Source organism: Acinonyx jubatus, chromosome B3 (genome assembly GCF_027475565.1).
Source record: "Acinonyx jubatus isolate Ajub_Pintada_27869175 chromosome B3, VMU_Ajub_asm_v1.0, whole genome shotgun sequence".
NCBI classification, from domain to species: domain Eukaryota; kingdom Metazoa; phylum Chordata; class Mammalia; order Carnivora; family Felidae; genus Acinonyx; species Acinonyx jubatus.
This window is the reverse complement of record NC_069386.1, coordinates 134,297,594-134,311,047: the sequence shown is the minus strand read 5'-3', so window position 1 is coordinate 134,311,047 and position 13,454 is coordinate 134,297,594. Positions and strand designations below refer to the sequence as shown.

Sequence of the window (13,454 nt, the reverse complement as noted above, 5' to 3'; positions counted from 1 at the left end):
AGCGCTGCAAGCGCCTGTGAGTCCCGGAGGGCTGGGCTGCCTGTGTTCTTGGCTGTATCCTCAGGGCCCAGGACGGTCATGGCCACATGTTCAGTGGGCACCCAGTGAGTGTCGTTAAGTGAACAGAGAATGGACCGGGCTTAGAAGAGATGACATACTTGCCCAAAGTCTCGAGCCAGGAAGCGACAGACCTGGGCTCCAAACTGGGTCAGTGGACTCCGAGTCAAGTGCTCACCCCTTGGCCACACAGCTGCCTCCAGGCTCTCTGACCCCGCTTCTGGGAGCCATCGGACCAGGGCACAGGTGATGGACATTGACTGCAGGTTGGGAGCTGACCCCTGCCCTGTCGCTTCAAGGGGCCATTTGATAGGAAATCGAGTGTCCCTTGCAAACTTGCTGCGTGTAGCAGACACTGTGGATGCCCTGCCCGGGACCCCCCGCCCAGACCACCTGGTCCACGCCTTCAGGCTTCCAGCTGGTAGCACCTGCATATCTCACTCAAGCATCCTTTGCCACATTAGAGGCCACATAAGTGCCAGGGAATCATCAGCCTCCCAGGAGCAGCCCTCAACCACTGACTGACGTCCCCCTCCTGTAACAGGACGACTCCGAGGCTCGTCCCACACTGGCGTTCCAGTCCCCAGCCGGCTTTGAGCTTCGGCTGCCCACAGGGCTCACTGGCCCGAGAGCGCGCCCTCTCTTAGCTGACTTCCCTCTTCTGTTTCACTTCCCTACCCGCCCCTGCCACGTTTTGTGGGATCCCTTCCTGCATTCACCGTGTAAACTCAAATTCTTGCCTGTTCCCCAGGGGAACCCACACCAAGACTCACAGCCTCATTTCTTTGGAGCTACCTTCTCCTAGGGCCTCCTCGCAACCCCTCCCGGGTGTTGTCACTCAAGTCGTTTCCGGGGGCAAGGAAGTGTGGCCGGGGCTGCTGGCTGCCACAGGACCCGTTTCCCCTTCTTCCTGGGAACGGGGCCAGAAAACATTTCCCAGCCTGTGTGAAGGGACAAGCAGCCAGGGGACCAAGTGCTGGCCAATACAACGTGAGGAGCGTCTACCACTGGCAGGCCCGACTGGTAGAATGTTCCATGTGTCATCTTTCATGGTCTTTCTGCTTGCACCTCAGCGCACATGACGCCGGTGGCCCCGATGGCGATGGTGGAGCCACCCACAGATGCAGCCTGGGCCCCCGAATCACCTCTGGGCGGAGAGCCATTTGCCCAGGAAGAATGACAGCTGTGTGTGGATTTTCAAGAGTGAGGAATACACTATTGTGTTTGAGCCATTGTATGTTTTGGGATTTGTTAAGGCAGCAAATATTTACTAATTCAAAGGACAAGAGGCTGGGCCTCAGGAGGTGGGCAGGCCTCAAATGAGTGCTGATTGCTTACTGTCTGAGTGCCCTGAGCAGTCCTTAATCTCCCTGCAGCCTGTCCTATAGGAATCACTGTCCCATGCTATGGATGAGGAAACTGAGGCCCAGAATCACAGGGTTGGGTCGTGATAGAAAGGGCATTCAATCTGACCCCAAACCTGGTTTATAGTTCACGGAAGGACTCCAGATCTTTCTAATGCCCTCTCTCTCCAAATGTCCTTGTCCTGGTTGCCAACACCCTCAAGGCTCTGTGACCTCAAAGTTGCTGAGAATTTGGCCACGTCACTGCTAATGGCCAGGACCTGCTCATGGGAGAAAGGGGCCGGAATGCCTCTGTCCATCGTCCCGGGGGCATTTTAGGGGCCGCTGCCAGCAAGTGGGGTGATGTCTGGGCCAGTCTCATCTTTAGGCTCCATTCTGGTCCCCAGGGCAGCCTCCCACTGTCCCAACTTGAGAAGGAAGCAGCCCTTAGTCCCGTCTCTACGTGGCATGAAATGCCCCATGACCCGTTAGGGACATGTTAGTGTATTAGTCAGGGACCCTACAAGTACAATTGTCAGATTCGGAAAGAAAAAGAATGTATATATAGTTCAATATGAATTTCAGATAAACAAGCAAGGAATTGTTTAGGGTAAGTGTGTCCCATGCAATATTTAGGACATACTTACACTATGAGTATCGTTGCTTATCTGAAATTCAGATGGAACTAGGCCCCCTCTGTTTTATCTGACGACCCCAACTGCAAAACCCAGCAGCAGGCACACGCATAAAGTAAATAAAGAGAAGTAATGAATTGGTAGAGGTGTGGGCAGGGTCAAGGGCACCAAGACAGAGGGAGGCATCCGGAGTCTAGCCTGTCAACAGGCGCCGCAGCCTTGGAGGATGGAACCCTGTCAGAGCCCTGGTGGAAAGCAGAGGAGAAGCTGGAGAAATAAATAGCCTCCCTTTCCTCTTGTCCTGCCCACCTGACCTCCCATTGGTGGACCCAGTCAAAAGCCACAAGGCAAGGACGCTTGGACAATGCTCCGTCAGCCTGCCGGGCACAGAGCTGGGCACAGAAGGACAGAGCGGGGACCTGACAGCAAATGAGGAAGCCAGCTCTGTCCAGAAAAGGAAACTAGGGTTTCTTAATCTCCCTTGGGCTCTGTCCCCTTGGTGGTACTTAAAAGAGGACACTCCTTGCCAAGACGGACAGGGACAGTCACAGATACCACACCCGGGCCCCCAATCCTCCCTTAGGAAGCTCTGTTAAGAGCCCAGCAAGAGGCTCAGAGTGGAGGTCACGCACAGGTGGCCAGATGTCCACGGGGGTGGGGGTGCCTCTCATCCTCACGGCATGGCTGTGACTGACTCCAAGCTCATCAGGTTCTCTGGACTCTTGCATCCAAACCCTCCCCTAAGATTTCTACCGATTCCTGGGGCCCATGAGCCCCCTGCTGTCTCCACCCAGACCTGCCCCTCCCCCGGCAGACTTGGGGCCTATAGCAGCCACCATCCAGGATCCCGGCCTGTCCTCCACACCCCCTGCTCCCTCTGCCCTCCTCCCTGGCCCAAATTCATCACCCTGTCGCCCTGAGGAGGTGGGAGTCAAGTCCACCCCACACTTTCATCCAAGTATTTCCCAACAAAGACAGCTGTCTCCCCCTCCCCCACCCCCAGCTCTCTTTCTCTCTGTCTCCCTCCCCCTCTCTCCTTCCTCGTCACCCCCCCCCGCCCCCGCCCCATCCATCCTGATCCCTGTGTCTTGCACTAGGCTGTAGAAATGAAAGAAAAGATAGGAATTCTGAACTGCTTAAAAACCTCTCTACGCTGCTCTTGCCCCTGGAGGATAAAACTCAAAGCCAGCCATCCATCTACAAGGCAGGGGTGGGGGCCCCTCGCAGACACCGGGTCAGCCGACACTTTGATCTCGGTCTTCCTGGCCTCCAGAACTCTGGAGCCCGTGGCAACAAACACAAGGTGCAATGGCCACAGGCTTTAAGCAACACGGGGGGCACTGACTGAAAAGCAAGGCTACAACCTGGAAAGTTGGTCTCGGCCTGATAAATGGACTGGCACCTAAGGGCTGTTCTTTGTAAGCCAGTCCCCCCCAAACCACCACTCCCCCCCGTCTCACCCCCCCATACAGTCCAAGCCCTTAGCAGGCCTTACAAAGCTCTCCAGATCCAGCCCTGCACGTTTGCCCCTCCCCACAGCCTACTCTGACCACGCCCATCTCCTGGCCTTGCCAAGCTGGCCACAGCCCTCCGAGCCGCAAACTTTGGCTCGTGCCGGACCCTCCGCCGGGGGTGCCCTGCACCCACCTGTGCACCAGACAAGCTTCCTCTGCCAAGACTCAGGGTGGCAGGCATCTCCTTCGTTGGAAGACCTCCCCTACCCGCTCCTCCTGCCCTTCTCCTTGCCCCCACTCCTCCTCCCTGCCCCCATCCCTCCCCCACTCCTCCACCCTGACCCACCCCTCCTCCCTTTCTACCCCTCTCTGCCCCCCCTCTTTCCACCCTCCCTCTGCCCCACCCCACCTCCCTGCCCAGACCCTCCTCTTACCCCTCCTCCCTGTACCCACCCCTCTTTCTACCCCCTCATGCCCCACCCCTCCTTCCACCCCCACCCCCCGTCCCACCCCTCCTCTCACTCCTCCTCCCTGAACCCACCCCTCCTTCCTAACCCCATCCCTTCTTCCACCCCTCCTCCTGCACCCAACCCTCCTTCTATCCCCCTCTCTGCCCCACCCCTCCTCCCTGAATCTACCCCTCCCCCTTCCCTGCCCCCCCCCCCCCCCCCCCGCCCCGTCTCCCTCCTTCTCTTTGAGGCTGTGCCTCCTGACAGGTAGCTCTGGTATATCTCAGCAGCTGACAGTGCTTCTGGCTCTTAGTAGGGCTCCTGGCATTTAATTTGCGTCTTGAGGATAGAAATAGTAATAGTTACATTTATTGAACACTTGTCTCAGGCAGCACTGACTCAGACTGTCTTGGCATGTTACTCGGGTCACCCCAAGCCGCCCCACGAGGAAGGTGCCAGTTATGACTCCTGACCGACAGGTGAGAAGGACCTGCGCAGAGAGGGGGCACTCAGCAGGCCACCGGAGATCCAGCCACTCAGCCCCACACCACTGCTCCGCAGAACCCGCCTGACGGCAGGACGGAATGGGCATTCCAAGTGCAAGAGGGTCCAAGGGCACGCCTGTGCAGACAGGTGGAGCGAGGGTGGGGGCACCGAGGGAGAAGGGGGGTGAGGAAGGTGTGCGGGGCTGGTCTCAGAGGCCTCAGAGGCCCCGTCAAGACCACCGGGCCACACGGCCTCTTTACATTCTCCCAGGATCTGCCTTTCCCCCGTTTACCCCCCGCCCCGGGGGAGGCAGCAGCCCTCAGCCAGACAGGCACCGACTGCCCCGGGTCAGAAAGGCCGCTGGGCACTGTAGCCCACAGATGATCTTTAGGCCCCAAGCCTCTCTCTCCCGGGACGTGTAGCACAACAGACACCTGATCCTGTCGGCCAGGCGCTGCTGTTCAACATAGGCCCGGGGCCCCTGAGGGGAGGGCAAGGACTGAGGGACCAGCTGGCCGGCCAGAAGGGGCTACAAAACAGGCCCTGAGGCAACAGAAAAGTCGGCTCCCATCCCAGGAGCCCGGAGGCTGGCAGGACCTTGCAGCAGGCCGGCAGCCACCCCCTGAGCAGAACTCTGGCTATGGCAGGCGTGGGTGCGTGCCCGGGTCACATGCTCCTCGGGGACCAGGCCAGGAGCTATGACAGTGCAGTTTACAGCCGCTGCTGGCTGTCGGCTGTGGCCCCCGGAAAACTGGGAAGTAAGGGAGAAAGAGGAAGAACAGAGAAAGAGAAAGGAATCTTAAAAATCCGAACCCTGTACTAACTGAACTTGGACATGAATCTCAAAGTCTCTGATCTACTTCCTCAGCTGTGAAAAGGAGACGGTCACATCTTTCCCCCAGGACGGTGTGAGACATCACACGCCCTTCTTCCCCGTGTCAGGCTCGTGCCAGGGGTCCCCGGGGGCTTCCGGGGGGCCAGCCCCCGTGGGGCACGTACAAGACCGTGGGTGTGCACATGTGAGAGAGAGTGTCTTGTGCACATTAACTGAGTTCTGGCCAGCAGCCATTATTTTTGAAATTACGTGTGATGAGGGGCCCAATCCCACGATTCACAGACTCTTCCAAAATCATCCGTATCCCATTTTTTAATTTCTGTTTTGAAAATACGTAGGTAGGCTTGATTTGAATTCCAGTTCTACTGATTTATGCGTAGAATTCTTGATCTCAGAGAACAAAGACACACGAACGCACTGACTTATAACTGCCCGTTCTGGTTTCACACTCAGAGTTCGGAGGGCCCTGTATTCCGAACAGTGCCCTTTCTCCATTTAGGGCCCCAGAGAGGGGAACGATTTGTCTAGAGTCACATAGAACTTTCCAGAGGGGCCGAGACCCAGCACCCTGGTGGCTAGGTCCGAGCTCTTGTCAATGTGTCAGCCGCCTTTCACCCCACCTGTGCACGCACACACGCACCGAGAAAGACATGGAGAGCCGTATTTTTAGAAAACAAGAGACTTCAACACTGATTTAATATTTTTATAAGACTAGCCCATTCGCCAACTGTCGTGCCAGCTTGTGGATCAAATGCACCTCTTGTCTTCACTTGAAGAGTGTGAGCTCCGTGTGCATAGTGTGCTTGTGTGCACGTGTCCACATGCACCAGCCACCGGTAGGAGCCCGGCCGTGGCAGGGCTGCGACCCACCTAGGGTCCCCCCTTTCCTGCTAAATGGAGAAACCCCAAACTGCATAATGATCACCAAGGCCGTTCTTTTTTCCCTGCTCGAACCTGACGGCGTTTCCCTCTGCAGTGACCTTCAGGGCTGGTTTATGAGCACATTCAATGAGCCATGCCTATAATAGTCAAGGGCATTTGAAATCCAAACACCCGGCCCTCCTGATGGCAGCTATTCCTGAAATCCAAAGCTGCCCCCCAAGGAGCAAAGGAGAGACCCTTGCTCCTTCCCCTCATCCACTCAGTGCAGACCTCATTCTATTCACACTGGCCCTTTTCCCACGGCAAACCAGGCTTTTCTCCACCACAGCACTGTGGCCATTTGGACGGTGAATTCCATACTGGGGAGGCTGTTCTGTGCTTTGTAGGATGTTTAGAAGCATCCCTGCCCTCTACCCGCTAGATGCCAGTAGCAACCCCCCTTCAGTTGTGGCCACCAAAAATGTCTCCAGGAATTGTCAAACGTCCCCTGGGAGGAAATTGTCCTCAGTTAAGAGCCACTGTTTCCAGCCACCCCCCATCCCCTCCGTCTCTATCAGGAAGTTTAAGCTAATAAAAACCACCAACATTTATAAGGCTTTATTCTAAGGAAGATAAATACATTTTCTTATGAGCTACGGGTACTATCATTTTTCTTTCAATTTTATATAGCAGGAAGCCAAGGCTCAGAGAGGTCAAGTGAGCTGTCCAAGGTCACCCAGCTAGCAAGTGGCGGTGGAGCTGACCGGTGACTCCAGAGTCTGGACTTTTAGCCACTGGGCTCTGTAGGAAGTGGCCCCAACCTGACCTTCGGGAGGGGGAACAATGAGGCACAATGACATTGACATTGACACCCAAACTGCCTATACTTGAAGCCTCCGGCTGCTCAGTGGGTCTTGTGGTCTATTGTAAACCACATCCTCCCCACCGGAGCATCTCTGGGAGTCTGCAGGGGTAACAGGCATCGTAAATGTGCTCACGAGGAAGTCCAGCCCGTCTTCCTGTGTGGTGGGATTCCTGCCGCTTTGCCCAACAACTTGGGTGGTAGGGTCTGCAGCACGATGTGACGATCAACCGCTAAGATCACACCGTAAGCTTGGGAGGGAGCCGCAGAGAGGCAGGGAAGGAGTTTCTGGAAGCTGTGGCCTCTGCGAAGCCTTGACAACTCCTCTCGCTGTCCAGCTCGGTTTCCCTTCCCTCAGAAAAAGGGTGCTGGGGCGGATGAACTCCTAGGGCCTTCCAGTTCCAACATTCTTTTCTCTCAGTTCTGTGTGGGACACGGGCTAGTGGGAGGACGTGTCACCGTCGCGGAGTTCACCATGCAATGGGATGCCAGGTCTGCCCCCGGCCCTGCCCCATCACACCCAGAACCCAGGCCCTCCTCATCAGGGCAAGCCCGGGGCCGTCCCCAGAGCAGCGGGGCTGGCCGACACCTCTGTGATGTCACCTCACCGGCCACTTTGGATTCCCCAAGGAGCAAGGCCGAGGTGAAAGCCGAAGCCTGGGAGCGGTCCACTGCCCTTCGCCTGCCAAATTGGTAACAGCTGCACGCCTGGGGCAGCCACCGCACTCCCTGTGAGCTCCGAGTCCACACTGGCGGGACCAGGGAGTGCATGTGAGAGGTATCTGCCTTCTCCTTGTCACCGCAGTGATGGGGGGATGGGCCGCAACGTGGCCCTCGCTCTGCGTAGATGGTGAGGGGCCAGCCAGGAGCTGCTGCACCCCGCAGGCTGTCCAGCATCCGGCACAACCAGGGGCTCATCCCTGGGAAGGAAAGATGGGTGGGAGGGTCTACATGGTGGTCTTGTTGCGAGAGGCCTTTCTCTCCTGCCAAGAGGCAATAGAAAGCTCCCAGGCCTGCCATGGACACATTTATGTGCATGGAAAACATGTTCCCAGCAGCTAAGTTGGGTTTAGCTTTGTTTCTGAGTTTTAAAGGGTGACCCAGGCATGGTAAGTCAAGTGACCTGACCAGCTGATCGGGTCAGCAGCCTCCAGGATGGACCAGCCGAAGCCCCACCGGCCACCTGAGCTTGCCTGACCCCTGGGAGATGCCTTCCCCTCCTGCCACCTCCCTGCAGGTGGCAGGTGATCCCCTCCTTCCCTTTCTATAGATGCACCTTCCTCCCTCCCGGGTGGGGAGGAAGAAGTCCCAAGGATGAGTGTCTCCTGAGTGCTGAGCCCTGGGTGGGCTCTTTCAGCCCTGGGATCCCATCTAACCCCCTAGCAGCCCTGGGAAGATGGCTCATGTCTCAGAAGATGAGACAGAGTCAGTGAGGTGCGGGGTGACGGCCAGGGTCCCGCTGCAAGTGAGGAACAGGCCGGGATTATCAGACGCCGGAGCCCGTGCTGGAAATAAGACGACACGGTGCCAACTGGGATTGCATGTGGGTAGCATCTCCCAACAAGGAAGACACCATCTGCACAGGGCTAGCCAAGCATGTCCCAGCCAGGTCCCCACCAGGCCCAGGACACCCTCCGGGGGCAAGACGTTCCCTGGAGAAAGTCGGAACCCTCAGGCAGATGATCCTGGACACCAGGATCTCTCCCGCACATGGGTCTTTCCCCAACAGCTGAGAGCCAGGAGGGACGCCAGATGGCCTCACTCCGTACCCCTGGGCAGGGGTAGCTCACACTGCCAGCCGAGGACAGTCAGCAGTTTGTGGGGAGCGGTGAGGCTAGTGGCTCTGCCGTTTCTTTCTGTCTTATTGGTCTGCCCTGGCCGCTCTTGTCTGAAGGGTCAGTTACAGCTCTGGAAGGCCCCAACCGGCTTCAAGAGCATCACGTCCCACGATTGAGCTTGTACCTCAGTTTTGCTTATTTAAAAAAAAAAAATTTTTTTTTAATATTTTTTCTTTGAGAGAGAGAGGGAGAGAGAGCATGAACAGGGGAGGAGTGGAGAGAGGGAGACACAGAATCGGAAGCAGGCTCCAGGCTCTGAGCTGTCAGCACAGAGCCCGATGCGGGGCTGGAACTCATGAACCTTGAGATCATGACCTGAGCTAAAGTCGGACACTCAACCGATTGAGCCACCCGGGCGCCCCCAGATTTGCTCGTTTTGATGGAAACCCTTGTAAGAGCCCACGGTTCGTCCCCTTACGTACATGTGGTGGCATTGGAGAGAACAGGGCTGGACCAGACAGCCCCTCTCCCGTCCCTAGGGGCCCTCATCCTTGTGGGTGTCGCCCCCACATGTAGGGTATTGATAGAACATGAAGCCGTCCTGCCCCTTTGTCCCGTCTGAAGGGTGAGGGCTATACCCCGACTCTGTGCTCTAGAAATGAGAAGATTTTCTGTCTTCTCTCCCTGGAGTTTGCCATGCCCCCACCCCCAAACTGAGGGGTTCCGGATTGTTCCAGAGGAAAGTACTGTTGGCCACACGCCAGAGGACACAGTGCCCATTTTAAAGAAAGGAAGAGATTAGGGGATTTGGCTCTGTCTTCTCTTCAGTCCCCTCCTTCCCTTCCATGGATGCGTCTTCCTCCCTTTCAGGACTTGGCCACCTCAACCCCCTACCATGTGCCCTCTGTCCGCCCCCTACCTCCCATCCAGGGTAAGGATCAGACTCTTCTCTGTTCTTCATCTCTTGAAACCAAAATAAACTGCTATCAAGAGGCAGCCAGGGCCGGGGGCCAGGACACCAAGCCCGCAGGGGTGCTTATTTTAGAGGGTGATATTCCAGTGCTGGGTCAGAGCCTCTCAGGACTCGGCACTGACCCACATCCCAGCTCCCTCCTCTCCGCTTAGCTGGCTCTTCCTACCTCCACTCTCCCCCTCTTTCTCTCCTTCCTGGAAGAGGCATCGCTGTCCTAGGAAAATATGCTGCTCTTGGCATCCTCTCTGGGCCCTGCTAGGTGTGGGGCTCTATGAACTGCCCCTGCATCATATACGTGCATGCACACACACACACACACACATTTAATTATGGGAATTGAGACTAAAATAAACAAGAAGGGAAGTCTGGAAGGGAGAAGCCAGGTGTGGTGTGTGTGGGTGTGCGTATGAGGGTGGGCGGGTGGCCAAGGGTCAGGCTGAGGCTGACAGACAAGGCTATAGACCTCCCCAGTTCCGACCTGGGAGCTGTGTGGCTTGCCTGGTAGCACATACATTCAACAGTTACTTAGTGAGCACTTACTACGTCCCAGGCACTGTTGTAGGCACTGACATGCAGCAGGGAACAGAAAGACTGTTCTAGGTGGGAGAGGTAGGCAATAAACAAATGACATAAATACGTAATTGGTAAGGGGGGTGATAAGTGTTATAGAGAAAAATGAAGCGGGATGAGGGACTAGAGAGGGAGGGAGGGAAGGTTCTATTTAGGATCAGAAAATAGAACCTCCCTGGTGCCAAGTGTGAGCCTTGGGGCTTTTCCTTGGTGGTCACGTCCTTCCTCCTGCCTCCCTGCAGGTCGACCAGTTGTTCGCTTTCTGCCTCAGCATCTATCGGTCCCTCTGTTACCCATGTCTCCATGAAAATGCTCCCTGGAGGACTGTTGCACAGGACCACCTCTGGGGTCTTATACAAAGGTGGAGGCCTCAGAGATCACTGAGGCCAGGGATTCTCCGACACTCGATGTCGTTTGTCATCCGGGACATGCCAATTAAAACTGAAACAAGATACCGCTGAAACCTATCAGAATGGCTGATATGAGAAAAGCTAGCACACCTGGGATTCTTGTTTTTGAATTCCTTTTATTTTTGAGAGAGAGATAGAGTGTGGGTGGGGGAGGGGCAGAGAGAGAGGGAGACACGGAATCTGAAGCAGGCTCCAGGCTCCGAGCTGTCAGCACACAGCCCGACGCGGGGCTCGAACTCACAAACCGAGAGATCAAGACCCGAGCCGAAGTCGGACGCTTAACCGACTGAGCCACCCAGGTGCCCTGCAACTGGGATTCTTCTACATGGCTGACAGGAATGGGGATTTGTCACTGGTATGACAACTTGGGAAAACTGGTCGCTTTACTAGAGTTGAACACGTGCCCACCCTGGGGCCCAGTGACTCCCACCTGAGGTGCACGCCCAACAGAAATGCGGACACGCACGCACCAAAAGACGTGTGCTGGAATGTTCGAGCTATACTGTTCATCATTGTCCCAAACTCCCCAGAAGTCCGCCACCAGTGGAACAGAGAAGCCGGCAGCTCAGGATACCGCACGGCTGTGGGAAGGGACACCCGTCATGTGGACGAATCTCGCACCACACGGGAAGGAGACACAGGGATGAGGCCGTTCGGAGGACATTCAAAACAACCTTTACTGTTAGAGGTCAGGGGAGTGGTCACCCCTCCTTGGCAGGAGGAGGTGGGTGGTCGTGTAGAGACGGGGGCAAAGACGGGTGCAAAAGTGGGGGAGGGCTGCTAAGATCCTCCCTTCGATGCAGATGCTGAGTGTCCTCTGTTTGCAAAGTTCGGTGGAGCTGTGCACCTGTGTGCGCTTTTTGTGTGTGTGATACGTTAATAAAAAGTTTTAAAAAGTCAGTGCTGTTCGGCCCTCCGCTCACATGCCTTCAAGAAGAATCTCTGGGGGAAGAGTCAGGCACAGGTACGTTTCATAGGGTTCTACTGTGCGGCTTCAGGCAGGAACTGCTGACTTAGCCCGACCCGTTCATTCTGGACGTGACCAACCCGTGACGTCAACGGACAGGCCGGCCTGTCTTTGTCTTGGGCTTTGCGGACCTTTACTGCAGTGTTAATGCTCCCAGCTAGGATGAGTAAGGGCCAAGGTTAAAAAAAGCAAATGTCCACCAATTTACTTTCGTAGCCTTGTGGGTGGGGTTCTTTGTTTGGCCCCAACATTCGGATTCCCTGTTATATGGCAGGTGGAGCTGTGGCTAAAAGCACTGCCTTTTGGGTCAGAAAGTCCTGGTTCAGATGTAAACCACCACTTGTACATTGTCGGATTATGGACAAGTCCCCCAACCTCTCTGGGCCTCAGTTTCCTCATCTGCGACATAGCACCTGCTAGGAAGGTTGTGTGGGTACAGCAGGATGACGTCATTTGTTAGTGGAGGGGTGCCTGGCTGGCCCTTCGCCCCGCATGAAGAAATCATGCTACGGGGTCGGAAACCCAAAATCCTCCGAGGCGAAAGGGCCTTCGAAATTGAAATTCAGAAGAATATTCAGAATGGACCAAGTGACGTTTCCAGCCCCCTCCCCCACGCCAGCCTGTGGGGATGGAAGCGTCTGGCAACGTGCCAGGAGCATCCCGGACGCTCAGTGCACGTGGCTGTGGGTGTTGTCCTTGCCACCTGATGATGCTGACATCTTGTGCCATTGGGTCTATCCCAGAAACAGGGGCCCTCTTCCCTGGCCCTGGAGGAAGGCTTCCCTCCGCTGTGTGCCTGCTGGGGCTTGTCCACATGCTTGCTTGTTTGCTCCCCTACCCTCTGCAGCCCAGGTGCACCCCACGGCGTCCCGGCCCCCCGCAGCTGGATCCCTGAACCACCCTGCCCCTGTGGCATGCTCTGCCTCGTCTGCCCAGGCCCCTTACCCCAAACCCAAACCCCCTTCTGCCTCCCTCGTTTCCCTTGCTCTTGTTCCGTCCATCTTCTGCCTCCCTGCCTTCCCTCTATCCGCCCTTCTCCTCCCCCTCTTCCCAGCCGCCTGTCTCCCCCCCCTCCCCTCCCCCTCTCCTCCCCCTTCTGTCAAGTCCCTCCTGGCTCCATTCCATCCCCTGATTATCTCAGTGTCCCTCTCCCTTTGCTTCCCCGCTTTCCCCAATTATGTCTTCTTCTTTCTTTTCTTCTCTCACTTATGCCTTATCCTCTCCCCCCTTCACCTCTTCCTTCTTCTCCATCATCTCCACACTTGCCTCCCTTCTCACGCCCCCCAGTGTCCCCGGCTCTGTCTCTTTTATTCCGCCCCCCCCCCCCCCCGCTCGCTCCCGTTCCCCACCCTCTTTCCCCTTCTCTCTCTCTCTCTCTCTCTCTCTCTCTCTCTCTCCGTCCTGGGGAGTTCCAGAAACATACCCATATATGGCCTCCATGTCAAGGATCACAAACGACGACGTCACGTGAGGGCCAGCGCTCGGAGATGCTCTCTGCCGCGAGGTCCGTAATTGACGCGCCGCCGTGGAGGAACCGAAGGCGGCATGGCAGCCTCCCCCGGTGCAATCTTCAAACAGGAAATCCGAGATGCACAACATCTTATAGTTTGGCTTGCCATCACTGGTCATGCGGTGGGCCCGAAATAAACTCCCTGCTTCAAAGGAAAGTGCTTCAGAACTGCCTGGGCAGAGCGGCCAAAAGCTCAGGGCCAGGGCAGGAGGAAAACTCAGGGAGGATGTTCTGAATTAAGGCACTCTCAAGAAAACCCTTTTT

General features: G+C 56.3%; 1 long non-coding RNA gene across 1 annotated transcript; it reads right to left on the bottom strand.

Moving 5' to 3' along the window:
- Positions 1-6,723: 6,723 nt before the first annotated feature.
- LOC113601433 (uncharacterized) lies at positions 6,724-13,240 on the bottom strand. The gene is made up of 2 exons (XR_008299628.1): positions 13,104-13,240; positions 6,724-7,902 (listed from the first exon to the last, which is right to left on the bottom strand). It is a non-coding gene; the product is annotated as an uncharacterized LOC113601433 (long non-coding RNA).
- Positions 13,241-13,454: the final 214 nt, after the last annotated feature.